This window comes from Sardina pilchardus, chromosome 20 (assembly GCF_963854185.1).
Source record: "Sardina pilchardus chromosome 20, fSarPil1.1, whole genome shotgun sequence".
Classification (NCBI taxonomy): domain Eukaryota; kingdom Metazoa; phylum Chordata; class Actinopteri; order Clupeiformes; family Clupeidae; genus Sardina; species Sardina pilchardus.
The window spans coordinates 13609574-13622732 of record NC_085013.1 but is presented as its reverse complement, the minus strand read 5'-3'; positions in this window follow the sequence as shown (position 1 = coordinate 13622732).

Sequence of the window (13159 nt, the reverse complement as noted above, 5' to 3'; positions counted from 1 at the left end):
GGCATTAACAGGCGGTAAAATTTCATCTCGTGGTGTCAAATTGAGGTCAGTTTAGGGTTAAAGCTCTCGGTGTCCGCGTGGGACATGCCCAGCTGCGTTCGGATTCATTAGGGGACTGAGGATCCATTTCAAGAAAAACACTATCGAGACAATCACGGGGCCAAGGAGCCACTTCGTGGCACATCCTAGTGTAGATACTGTTAAAAGTGTTACCTTTACAAACGGGTTCCCTTAACCTTTGCGCTGGATATGGCAAAACATAATTATACAGAATGCGTAATATTTGGCGATCATTTGTAATTGATTGCCATCGCTAATGCAGAGTATACTGAAAACCTCCTCTTTGAAGCTATTGCTGAGCAACTACAAACGGCGTAATCTTATTTGCAACTTTGTTTTGAGTTTGTTTACCTTTGTTTACAAAAGTGTGTAATTTAAAGCAGTGTACGATGAAAGACTCATACTTCAGATCACATTGACCTCCCTAAGACAATTCTTGTTGGTAATGCCATTTTTAAAGATGTCTGGGAATAAAGGTTGAAGCCTAGGTAATTATAAATATGCTTTGAAGTTGCATGTATCAACGCTGAGGTCAAAACTGCATGTTAAATTTAATGTAAAAACACACTCTAGCCTATGCCCAGGGTAAATTGAAGCCTCTGCTCACTCATCTGTACCAATCTTAACACTGTGTTAATGCTATCTAGGGAGTAGATGGAAATAAAGTGCAAACTGAGGAACAAACTGTATATTTTAAATAAGATTCTCCTCAACTGTATACATTTGGCAACCTCCTTAGCATTACCTCATCGTGTTGAACTCTCTTTGACCCCCAGTGAAATGTGACTTGAAGCTAGACTGCATGGGCAACTCAAATACTTGTAAAAGTTTCGCGGCTAACTGTAAATTCCTCTCTTCCAAAGTCGTGTGTTCTCCACACCAGCTCGCATGAACGAGTTGGTCAGGCTGCAAGAAAGAGAAGGGTGCCCTGCCATTCCCTTGAAATCTGTAAGGGTCTATCTGTGGCTTGAAGCATGGCAGACTATATCAAATTGCGGCCCTGTAGTGACACCTAGCGGATCCTTCCCCACACCAACAGTTAATTCACAAAAGTTGCGCTACTTCTAATTATATGATGGGGTTATAGCTTTTCTAAAATTTGTACCTTTCTAAATGTTTATTCATTTGATTGATTTCTACCGAGAATTAACGAAAAAATAATGAAGAAGTCCACAATTCAAATACACTTTTAGTATTTTATTTAGATATCCTTACCTGTTTAAAGCTGATAATCTCTCAAATATGCCCATATCGTTTTAGAAAAATGGCTTGTGTATTTGTGTAGGCTACTCTTATAAAAGTATTTGAATGTCATCCGTTTTTGTGGACTGTATCTGACAAACATTTTAGTTGGACGGAAATATTGCTTACCATTTTCTGCATTCAACCCAAAACGTGTTTATTAAAATGTGTTGATCTAAAGTGACTGCGTTGATGGTGTTATTATTATTAGGCCTATTATTATTATTATTATTATTATTATTATTATCATCATTATTATTAGGCCATTATTAGTTGTTGTTGTTCTATGCTACATTGCCTCTTATATGGTTCTCTAAAATTGCGTGTAGCCTACTAAGAGCACTTTACCGCACTGCATATTATTTAAATAACATGGACGCACAAATGTTTTAACACATTTGACGAGAAAACATTTTATACGATTCATTTATCAGTTGTGCTTTTTTATTTATTTTATTTTTCAATTTTATTTACCATATAATTTTAATCAAACGCCACGCTGACTCAATACCATTTTTTTAAAACTGCATTCTGCATAAAACAAACATTAGATTTGGCAAACGTGGAAAAAACTGAGCCCCCGATATAGGCTAAAAAGGCAGGCTATTATACATTTTCTTTTTAAAATCTCGTGAATAATATAAACTTTGCCTTCTCTGGTTTATTCGGCGCTGAAACGCAACTGATCATTTTCTAATTTAGGTAGGCTACACCGAATAGATTTGAAGATGCAGCTCCCGTTCTCGGCAACCTCCAATGCAATTTGGGGGAAGTTTAGGAAAATCGGGAAAGGAGAAAGTTAATCGGGGTGACCCTCTCTTTGTGCCTCTGTCGCTCATCATTTATCAGTCTTCAGAGGCTTTAAGTAGCAATATTGGCCCTTGTTCGTATGAAATACATGGGTCCTTATCTATACTATCGGAGCATCATTGTTCTGAATGCTTTGCAGCGAAAAGAAATGTCCGATGGAGAGGGCCTCCCCGAGTGATCAAAGGAAAACTGGCTTTAGGCGCCAGTGACATTCCCTCGTCCATTACCGATGTTATGAGACATAATTCTCTTATTCAATTCTCTTTACACTCCTAGCTCAGTGAACCCCTCCAGTCATCCAGTCAGCTATCTCAGAGGAATGTTTAACCAGTTTTGTGTATATTTGTTTTATTTGTCTATTTGAATGTTCATGTTTATTTTAGTGTTCAAGAGGCAACTTTCTGTATGCGGTGTTTTGAAGTAAAATAAAATGTTATTTACTCACAAACTCTTACAATTGGTGGCTGTGTATTCATCCTTGTGTGTATGTACGACAAGCCTTCAGGAAAGAATGTGGCCAGACTCATTATTATGCACGCACTTTTATCCCCAAAGAGCCCAGAGTACAAATAAGAGACCCCTTTTGGGAACGTACTGTAGGCTACTGTATGGTACTCTTTTCAAAAACTGGACACAGGACTCGAATGAAAGACAGGCTATATGAAAATATCAAGACTGTAGTGTTTGTTTAGTGTTAGATGTGCAATGGAGAGGCTCAAACTGATTTTTTTTTTATGTGCACCTCACCACACATTAAAATTATTCTTATAAGCCACTAGCTTCACACACTTGTTTCAGTCTGCCAACAACAGAACCAACACAGAAAGAATGCATGGAGTTATCTCACAAGTTTTTTGAAGTCGCTCAACAACGCAAACTGGGTCATGATTATGCTGAAATATGGTGCCTATTGATTGTGATGGTGGCTACACTGCTATTAATTATCACTGACGCAAACTAAGCTTATCACTGACGCAAACTAATACTGAATGAAGATATTTTCAGCTATTTGTACTCACTGCATTGACAGACTGTAATGATTCTAATCATTCACATGATTAATGATGATCATTAACTGAATAAGAAATGTTAGTCTATCAGTTTGGTTAGTTGAAATATTTGATATAACTAGAGCTTGCAAAGATGAACTCTAGGCTGATGTCGTCTTGTGTTTTGGCATCACTGAAATCTATTGAGAGAAGCTGCACGTACCATAAACCAAACATCTAATTGCAGTAAGAAAATACTGAAAAGATGTTGACGATACAGTGAGAACACAGCAATAGTGATTAATCAGGAGTCAACAGCAGAAAGGACTTTCTCTGGAAAAGTTTTTGGGGCTGACAGACAGTATAATATTTACACTATGATGTTTCAAAAAAAGTATTTATTGAAAATGAGTCTACTTAGTTGGAGCTAACTGACACACACACACATACACACACACACACACACACACACACACACACACACACACATACAAGCTGTGGAGATAAGCAATAACATTATACACTAGAGCCATCTATACTGAATAATAGCAACTTATATTGATTTTAAAGCAGCGTTGACTAGAGATGGCCGACTCAAGCGCGGTGATCCAGTGAAAGTGAGGATGGTTCTCGTAAAACGTGTGGAAAAAAGGTCGCCAATCTGTTTTGTGTTATGACTGACCCACCACAAAGTGAGTTACATCAGACCATGAGGCCTCTTGATCACAAACAACGACTTATATTTGTGGAATACATCACCAGTTTCTTCTGAGAGGGAGAAAAAGTGTGTGTGTTTGTGTGTATATGCGTGAGTGTGTTTGTGTGTGTGTGTGTGTGTGTGTGTGTGTGTGTGTACAAGAGAAAGGAGAGAGAGAGAGAGAGCGAAATCCCCTTACTCATGAATTGTTTAAAAGCCCTTCCAATTTAAACAAATGCAGTTGCCACGTTTGTTGGGTGTTTTGTTTTTCCCCGTTTCTTCCTGTTTGAGCGTTTCCCTCTCGGTTCTGGAAGAGTTCACATGATCAAGCAAGGTACCCAGGTAATTACTGAGCATTGTCAAATAAAGGGAGCACTGATTCAAATGAGGAGTGAAATATCAAAGCCAAGTGCTCCCTTTGCAGCCCGTTGCTTATCCACAGCGGAGACGGAAATGAGAGGAGTGCCACAGGGACACGGAGAGAGAGAGAGAAAGAGAGAGAGAGAGAGAGAGGGAGGGAGGCTGTGACAACAGTCAGACACACGTCTCTGAGTAAATATCGCACCATAAAGACCCACTATGCCACACACACACACACACTCAGAGAGAAATACACATGCCTAAGCGCACACACATACACACACACACATACACACACACAAACAAACAAGTAAACACATTTTTACATGTAAGACCTATATTCAGACACAGAGACATGTACACAAACAGATTAATGTATGTGGTTATGAACCAACATGCCGATGGCCAAGCAAACACATTTGCTGAGGCAATAAGTTGCTTTGAAATATGTCCTGATGTTATCCCCGTAGCCCACATCTCATTGGTTAACTCGTAGTTTGAACTCTTCAGCTGGGATATGTGGTGGTTGTGGAACTTCACTGACTAACCAGTGGTAAGGGAGCATAATCTAGACCAATGACTGATCTCACTAATAAAGTCGATTTCATTGGAGACTGTTTATGAAATTTGAGCCGTGACACAAAGAAGAGTTATGGGAGTAGTCTGCGGCAGATGTCACAGTGATTTTGAAAGTCTCTCAGTGTGACGTGTTTCAGTGCTTCAAATAACTAACAAAATCCACAGCTTGTTATGACCAAAGAGAGTCGCTACACATCCTGCAATAGTTTCAGTTTTTTTTCAAACCTAAACAGATATATTGCAACTGCTGTGTCAGTAAACACATCAGACTCCACCAGGCTCCAGAACTTTTATCAACTGAAGCGTTAAGCCTTTGTCAAAGATTCCCTTGCTTATTTGGAAAATGTTTCTTCTGTTGTTGCATCATAGCTATGGAAGTTGATATGTGCATTACACAGACTACACATATTTCAATATCTGCATAACACACACATATACAAACAAACAAACACATAAATATATATTACAAAGTTAAACAATGTCAAGCAATGTTCTTAACACAACAAATGAAACAGATCTGTTACTCTGGTTGCTGTATTTAATGGTTGGAGGCAGAAGAGGAGAGCCTGAAAGAATGTTTGAGAATTTAATACCATAAACACACACTTCCCTCCCTCTAGCTTACAGGCAGCTCTGAGGGATACTTACCATGTAAATATTCATTCAGCAATAGGACTGGATATAAATTATTGAATAAAGCAAAGAAGTGCAATGCTTCAGCATTAAATGTATGAATCGTATATGTATACATCTCTCCATAAGGCTCATGGGTGAACGTGAAGTTAAAAAAAGCCATGGGTGTGAAAAATGGTCGTGAAATAAACTGTGGAAGAACAAAATGGAGGGGAATGAAGACATGTGGACTATGTCTCCAGGACGTTTATAATGAGGTCCAAATGAAACAATATCTGCTTGAAGCCACAAAACAAAACATTTGTAAAAGGACAGTGTTTTTTTAGAGCATACCTCACAGAACATTTTATGTCTGCAGTCTCATACTGCCGAGAGAGCATTACCACAGTGCGATCAATGATGTGATTTGCAAACCATGCAAACAGAGATTATTCATCAACTGCTGTTAACATGCAGCTCTGCGATAGAGATAAAAATTTAAGGAAGGGTAAACATTTAAGACACTTTTATAGATAAAATAAGTCTCTCTGCTTTACTGGGCATATTTTCTCAGAGGATGTTTAACTCTAATATTGCAAACTCTGTCCTAGTTTTTTTTTTTTTTTCAAAACTCATTTGTAGAGGGCATAAACCTGATGCATTTCCACAACTGTCAAAAAGAATCTGTGAAAGTTTCCAGGTGTTCTGTGTCTGACCACATTCCAACCTTGATGCTTTGTTACATTGTGGCCTGTGGCTGAACTCATGACAGTCTGTCACAAGTTGACGGACCTCAAGTACCGGCTCTAGTTAGTCGGTACTTAGGGACTCCAGAGCCTGGCTTCCGAGGGGGGATTGTATCGAGTCTGCAGTCTGGCTCACCTCAAAAGTATTTCTTTGCTAACAAACAGGTAAGCCTCGGCATGCAAGTGCCTCTAGACATCTTTGGCGAAAGATATAGATAACACAAGGTTCAAAAGGTTCACTATGACTGAGTGGTTCATTCGACTGGCAAAAAAACTTTCTGCAACGAAAACATGCTCCTTCCACCACCTTGAATATGAACATGCACATGCTTCTGCCTGGAAAAATAGTTTTTCATCCAAGCAAAATGGCTTGCCATTTGGACAGGTACTGGCATTGCTATATTGCAAGTGGCCCCGTTCCCTCAGGGAGTAAATTGAGCTGGGTTTTCTACATGAGATACGAGACTACAGAATGGCTTCAATTCATAGATATGCTCTAAAAGGTACAGTCAAAATGACTGTATTTGTCTTTAGAATTCATGAAGTTTATATTACTAGCTTTGGGCCTGAAAGCTCTGTCATTGAACATATGAAGAAAACAATAGGTTTCATGAGAACACAAACTAGTGCTGGTTGGTATGTATACAATTGTATTCAACAGAACGTTGCTAGATTGCTTGGAGAAACCACACACTTCAGTGTATAATTGAACTGTTTATCCTCTCTTCACTCTCTGTGACAGAAAATCACAGATAACGTAACATTGCTCAAATACATCACTTCCTTCCTCAGAGGGATTATGTAAGCCTGGCTAGCTCTTGGCTATCAAACTATATGACTTCACCCTGCCACCTCCAACTGATTGAGGGCCATATATTATTACATCTGTGCATATTACATGTACCTTGGTTGAGGAAAACAGACCCCCGTAGGTATCCATGGATAACCACCTAGCCTAATAAAAAAATACATTTATAAATTGAACTTGAATGAAATTGAATTTATGCTCAAAAAGTCAGAGCGTTCCATTTCTCAACTTTGACTGTCATGATTTAGTTTGTCTGCAGTTGGATTTTAGCAAATAGCAACACAATTGTTGAGCATCAATCGCTATGTCTGGAATAAACTATAATAAATAATAAATAAAACATCTAGGAATAAATACAATATACACCACAATAAAGAGAATAGAGAATTGATACTTAAGTATAGCACATTTTAACAAACATCTAGGAATACAATTACAATATACACCACAATAAAGAGAAGTGATACTTACTTTTCACAACTGCGGGCCTTATAAGATGACTAAGAAGTGTTGGCATTGTGACTTTATAGTGATACTGGGTCATGTAATATATGCCCTGCAGTGCCATAAGCAGCCGTGTAATCATTCCTTATTACATGGCACTACCCACAATGACTTTACACTTTGGTTAATCACTCTAAATCAGAACTAAAGAGGTTTAATTTCATAATTCTAAATACACTCTTTAGTCTGTCAAATATAACATTTCGGATATGGTCTTTGTAAATGCCACCAAAGAATTTTGTGTGAGTAAGTTGACTGAAACGCAAACAAAGCTGCTCTGTTGGCCCAATGGCAGGCTTGCTTGTCGTTTTCATAAAATAAGATTAGATTATTAAGATAATACTATGGAAATGGTCAGTATTAAGTAAAGAGGAGAAGTGCTTGATCAACAAAGTATAATGCTCATTTACATCAGTGACTGGTTGATGTGATATCAGTTAGATAAATATAGAGGTTTGCATAAATTAGCCAAATAATGACATTCCCATATATGGTGGATGTTCAGCAGTTACTAAGATAATATTACTCAACCGGTGTTTCCTTTCCATTCCATACCTTGCTCCCAAAACCTGGAAGACTAGTGCAATATCCTTAGTCTCTTCTCCTTCACTTCATCATCGTCTGGCTGGGTTTGACCTACCTAGCAGATATTGTGAGTAGCGTACGCAGAGCCCTAAGAGTATCCCAAACTCATCACCATGTCAAGGTGACAGCACCACCCTGCAGCATGATTTTTCACCGCACAAATAGTCTTTATGTCCCACCATCTCTGAGCAGCATTAGCAAATACACATCTGCCTCTTAACCTTAATAGACAAGACCATCACAGATATAATGTGGTGTATTGATATTCCAGAAGTGAATAGACAGTGCCTCTAGGTGAGGAAGAGGGTGTACAACAACTGCCAGTATTGATAAAGAGACACATGGTTCTTAATTATGTGTGCGATGACAGAGGCGTGGGTTAGCCGCTAGTATACCCAATCTAGTGAACGCTGCAACGTGACGAGAGCTATCCAGGCAGTGATACAGCAGTCAGCTACATCAATCAACTGTTATCACCTTCTATATCACCTTTACAACTCACAGCGTAGCAGGGCTATTCAGGGAAACACAGGTATTGTTTGCCCTTAGTGAGGAAAACGTAGGGAGTGGAAGACCAATAAGAGGAAGAGGAAGAGGATGGCGAAGATACTGGCAAATGTATTTTCCTTAATTCTGCTTAGAAAATGTCATTTTGTGAGGATTTCATTGATGCACTGAGTATGATATTCTACATATCAGTGGGCAATGTACTAAATGAATACCTGAGGGCAGTTCTAGTTGTTGTATGTCTCCTTAATCATTGTGATTAAAGGTACACATCCATATTATAACTGTGTTGTTTTGATACTACATTGTTATTATCCAAAGGTCATCCCAGGTCTATCTCAGTTTATTTTTATTCACTGATGCACTAATTACATGATTTGCTCCTCTGTGAACACTGGCACTAATTGTAACATAACAACAAATATCATACTGTATGTCATCAAGACCTAATTGACAGAATTAAATGAAAATAAAACGTGGGAAATAACCATTTGTTATTTCTTTCCAAGAAATATATTTCTCCAGGAGCAACAATGTCGTCTCTCTATTTTTGCCGTATAGTGGACTGGTAGGTAATGGTCACCTAAGGATAGTGACTGCGTGCCCAGCTTGAAATGCACCAAGAGACCCTGCACCTTTATCCATTGTGTCATTTCTTTGTTCCTCGGCGCAGTGAAATTTTAAATTTAATGCATTTTCATCCGAGTACATCTGTACATGAAATTGTGCATTCTCCTTTAATATTCACTAGTGGTTAATTATTAAAGGTATGTATTTGAATTATAAATATACTAGTTATACAGAAGTAGGCAAAGCAGGCACATAGCCTGGGGCTAAATCCTTCCATTACCCATTATTTTCCAGCCTCCTGCCTCCATTTCCCTGCCTCCTATCTTTATGTCATCTCCAAAAACAGTAAGGCATTCCTTTGTACTTATCCACCCCTCCCAGTATGACCACGAAAAATGCCCCCCCTCGCTATGTATGGGTGCTGCTTCCTTGAAGTAGGATGTCACACTTGTCTTAAATATAATAAATTGCTATCTTCAAGGCGTCCCAGAATCCCGAGCACTCCCCACAGAAACCTGCCTAGTCCGCCCCCATCCAGCCGTCCAACATGTCACAAATCATCCGCCATGGCATGCTTTACAGTAAATCATTAACTTTGTCAGAAATGACTCGGCTAAGAGACAGGACCCAGAGATGCAGCAGCATATAGTCTATGTGTGGGGAATATGGAATGGTAAACAAAGAAGCCTAGGCTGCTTCTTTCTGCTGCCTCTCTCTCCCTCTCTGTTTCTCTTTCTTTCTCACACTCTCTCCATCTCTCTATCAAACACACACATATACACATGCCCCACTCTTCTGTTAGCTTCCCCCTCGTCTTCCCTCTGTCCCTGGAATCCATGAATAAAATGCCAGATGTATCAGAAAAGAGAGAGGACACCACAGTAACTGTCAAACACAAGATAAAAAGTGAGATAAAATATTAAATTCAAGTCTCTTTTCTATTCTGGGCCTGTTACGAGTTTCGCTCCCTTTTTTGTAGAATTTATGAAGAAGAAAAGTTTGTCCGCTGAAAACCTACTCTGCAGATTTTAAAGCCTAGTATCCAGTTTTTTCCCTGGAGCTCCTCATGTACAGGCCTGACAACAACTCATCATCAGAAAATATAATCTGCCAATGAATAGCTTTTTAACATGATTAATGTCATCCTAGGTGATTTGTGATACCCTTGGTTGGAGGTTTAAAGGTAATAATTACATATACATTATACGCCCCGGCTCAAGCGCAAGTATTATAAATGGCTTCTTATCAGCCTATTTCAAAGCCAAACCGGGGGATATTCTCTGGTACCTGCGAGATATCCTCTTACCTCCATCAAGGAGATCACTAATTTTCTTTCAATTTCCGCCACACTTCTCTTCAGAAGAGCCTAAAGAATGATTGATAATGGATGAAGGAAAAGCAGCGTAGTACTGTTTTTAACCTTGCTCAAGTCATTAATCCAGTTTATGCCCATGAAGGTAATAAAGGAGACAATGAATTAGTCATTAAAGCACAGGTCAGTTTATTAGAATCCCTGATTGAACTGTAAAATGACTTCTCCCAGGCTGCCTGGTCGGGGAGATCTGCACAAAGAGAAGGAGCTTCTGGAGGAGCGGGTGGGAATCATGTCTCTGTGTCAGGGGTTCAAAAGAAATACATGCTTCAAGAACATCATCTCCCGTGGACGATCAGATGCTCCACTAAACATAGTGGCCCAGCGTCTTTTGTTATACCTGTCTTGGGGTTTGGCATTGGCTACTGAATGAGATCTTTTCTCAAAATAAAATGCTGCTGTTTAACCACTCTTCTGATAAAAAATATGTATGTAATTATGGATGTGATGATATAAAATGATACAGTGACCAGTTCCAGATAAAATAGCAAAGTTGCTATTACAGTGGCTCTTGGTGGTTCAGCCTGGTTAGCTACGAAGTGGAGTTTCTTGGCTTCAACCAGACATTCCACTGTAATCTTTATGGACTGTTTGCCACTGTGGCCAATTTCACTATGTATTAATATGGCCTAAAATACTGCTCAGGTACTGAATGCTTTGTTATAACCACCATTCTTTTTATAGCATTGCGGCTAGCTCAAGCCATAGTCAATGTGCACACGTAGGCTGTATTCATTTCATTGTTTTGTCAAGATATGATCCAGCAGTCACCAGTGTTTGTTTTAGCATCTGTTCAACAACTTATTTTTTTTCTTTTCATGACATGCTTGGCTTTTATTTTTAATGGCAAAATAAACACTGTCATCCTTCCTCTTTGAAAACATCTTCCTTCCTGAAAGGCTGTTTTCGCTGGGTAATTCTCAAACAACAGTTTCTGCAGAGCCCTCCAGCTAGAGCACCAGGAGCCTGAGTCCCCTTAAGGACCATTTGTTGAGGTACGCCCCAACCTCTGCGTTATTTGATGTGCCTGTGAGATGGCACCTTTATCTTGTCACTGGCTAGAAACTCCGCTTTTCCACAACGCTCCCATTCCCCCTCGGTGTTGTTTCAGAGCAGACTTTCTGTGATCTTGACCTTTGTTCGTGCATAGCAAAAAGAATATTAGGGCGTTGATATTTTTAGAGGCTTACGACTCCAAAATAAATAAATAAAACAGATCTGGAATTTCTGAAGTGTTTATGTCAAGGAATGAGAACGCAACCGAGAGAACAGCAGTCTCTCAGACACAAAAAGGGCAAGCCCTTCTTAATGACGGCATAACTACTGTTTTTGTGCGATTTTTGTTATCCACAGAAACACATGCCAAACGCGTAGCAGAAATCTAAAAAACGCAGTGTGGTAAATTGAAGTTATTCATTCTTGCCGGAGCAGTCCTCATAATCCCGTGGTAAGTCTGAGCACTCATTTAGAGTAGCCAGTAATGAAGGCTTGACTTTATTGGTGCTTGTATGTTGGATCCCCTTTAAGTAAGCCTGATTAACTGTTTGGATTTCAGACTCTATGGGACGCCACTTAACCCTCTGCCACAGTTCACAGGAACAGTGCTCTGCCTGGGAGGGATTGAAGTGTCCATGTTAAAGCCCCAACCTCGCCGAGCGACTACTTAATTTGACAGACACCATAAAGGGGGAAGCCTCCTCGGTGGCGCTCTTCAAGAAGCCCCGGCATAAAATGTATTGTTTACTGACTTGCACTCGAGGAAGTCATTTTACACTTTGAACATCCTGACTCCCCCTCGGTTTCTCTCTCTCTCTGTCTCTCTCTCTCTCTCTCTTGGTGCCATACTGAGCTCAGTTCTTTCCCAGCGCTCTTGCTAATGTGCGACTCCCCTTTAACAGGCACCATCTCTCTAATGAGTGAAATTGCTTATGAAGGGAATCTGTTTTGGATGGCGGGCATGATTAATGCACCCTGACAAGATGTCTTTCCTCGAGGTGCGTTGCTTTGCTTTTGCTCAGCTCTAGTGGAGGCGTGACGTAACTCCTTCTCCATCTTTCTTTCTTTCTTTTTTCTTTTCTCTCTCTTTCTCTCTCTCTCTCTCATTTTCTTTTCCTCTGTCGGAGGAAGTTTTGGCCTCCCAGGGGAAGTCGATGGGTTGAATCATTTTTGGATCACGCCTTGCTCCGGAGAAACCAGGAAGTTGGTAAACACTAATATTTCACGTCCCTCACACATCCGTCCCACTGTTTGAGACGAGCTACTCCTAATTCTCCACAAGTGTTTGCTGATGCTGTGTGCACATACACACTGTACCCTTGCTATCTGTTTGCACAAACAAGTAACATGTTTGACTTAAAAACATCAACAACAAATAGAGTCCGCTTAGAAAGACAGACGTAACAGTCAAAGGAGGGGGTTGGTCGGTGACGGCTGACATTCTAGTCTAGGCCAGTGTGGGACTCCTACTAATGACATGCTGCTGTCTCAGCTGTTTGATGCTATCTGTTTCATCAGCGACCTCCATTTCCACAATGCTGAGGGATGACGGCGATGATGCTGGTGGTGATGATGATGATGATGATGATGATGATGATGATGAAAGACTGGCCATGATGAAAAGCCATTTGTTAATATTCATATTTACATCATTAGTCTCAACCAGCTAAGTGGCAACCTTGACAGGCGGCACCAGACAAAGATCCCACACCATGCGGAGTG